This window comes from Cryptotermes secundus, unplaced genomic scaffold (genome assembly GCF_002891405.2).
Source record: "Cryptotermes secundus unplaced genomic scaffold, Csec_1.0 scaffold1848, whole genome shotgun sequence".
NCBI lineage: Eukaryota > Metazoa > Arthropoda > Insecta > Blattodea > Kalotermitidae > Cryptotermes > Cryptotermes secundus.
In genome coordinates this window covers 91,881-93,711 of record NW_019729945.1, presented here as the reverse complement: position 1 = coordinate 93,711, position 1,831 = coordinate 91,881, and positions in this window count along the sequence as shown.

Here is a 1,831-nt window from a genome sequence, read left to right as displayed (position 1 = left end):
GGGGCAGCACATAGGGCACCCTTTAGCGTTTGAAAAGCGGCCTCCACTTCTGGAGTCCACTGGAAGGTTTGCTTCTCTTCCGTTAGTTTCGTTAGTGGCTTCGCAATGTTGGAAAACCCTGAAATGAATCGCCTGTAATACGCGCATAGTCCCAGAAAGCTTCTAACTTCATGTTTATCCTTCGGGGTCGGCCACTCTCGCACCGCTTTCAATTTCTCCGGGTCGGTGGATACCCCTTGTGGTGACACAATATGCCCGAGGTACCGGACCTCTTCCTGCAGGAGTTTACACTTTTCCGGGTTAAGTTTTAGACGGGCTTCCCGGAACCTCTCGAACACTTTCCGTAAGTTGAGCATGTGCTCTTGGAAGGTGCGGCCTATTACGATCACGTCGTCCAAATACAAAAGGCATGAATCGTACGTGAGCCCTCGTAGGACTGTCTCCATTAGCCTTTCGAAGGTTGCCGGGGCATTGCAGAGGCCAAAGGGCATGACTGTGAACTGCCATAGCCCTTGTCCTGTCCTATGTTATTATTCTGCCCAGTACTGAACTGGTGAAGATGAATGTATCCGATTTTCTTATATCATTAAATGCAGTCTTAATCTTGTTGACGAGTGCATTTCACATTCTCGAATTCCATCATTCTAATGAAAATAATGATAAATGGGAACATAAGTATTGTTTCTTACAATATATGATTTATAATACTTAAATGTAACTGAAAAACTGTGTTCTATATGGCTTTCAAGTGTAAGTTATGAGGAAATTATGAGGCTTACTATATGTATCTCTGATGGAAACAATTTTCTTTCAAGTTTCCCCACCTTCAGCTTTCCTAAATACAAGTATTCCATGTATGTCACAGTTCACAGTGTTCAGTGCCTTTGGTTAAAGAGGTGTTTCATGTGAAAGAAAGGTTATGACTTTCCAGGCACTGGTGAGAAACTTTCTCCAGATAAATAATTTGCAACCTAATCTCTTGTACTCCAGAGCTGCAGAGGTTCTTATTCCGTTGTTTTTTCGAAAGGGGACAGGGAACCAAGTTTAATAGAACTGCACTCAAATCAAACCCAAAGAATATGGGCGAAGTGATATTAAACTTATTTATGGAGCTGAGCCCTTCCTGAGAAGCTGTCAATTGTGCAGCCACTCAAGAATTTTCCAGCCTCTTGTAGAACCCAAAGGTTCATTACTGTGTTCACAAGAGCCCTCCACTGGTCCCTATCCTGAGCCAGATCAATCCAAACCATACCATACAGTCCTATCTCACAAGGATACATTTTAATATTGTCCACCCACCTACACCTTGGTCTTCCCAGTAGTCTCTTTCCTTCTGGTGTTCCCACCAATATCCTATATGCATTCCTCGCCTCCCCATTCGTCCTACATGCCCTGCCAACCTCATCCTCCTCGACTAGTGATATTGAACACAGTTCAAAAATAGAAATAGGTTGGTGGGGAAATAAATACTTTTACAACCAGATCTCTGAGTACAAGAGATCTAGCAGGGCATATAGCACGAATGGGGAGGCGAGGAATGCATATAGGATATTGGTGGGAACGCCAGAAGGATAGAGACTCTGCAGTACAAGAGATCTGTGTAAAAGTATTTATTGCTAATAGCGAAAAAAGCCTTGGAAGGGTGACGAGGGGGAGCACTCAAAATAGTTGCTATGGTAGCATACCTTCTTACCGATTGTGCTCTCGGCCCTGGAGGCCATTTTAAATTTAGTTCATGTAGGCTGCGTAGAGATAGCAGCATTACACCCTGGTGTCATGACGGCCATGTTGCCAATCAATAACATGGGAGTTTCGCGGGGCTGTTCAAGAT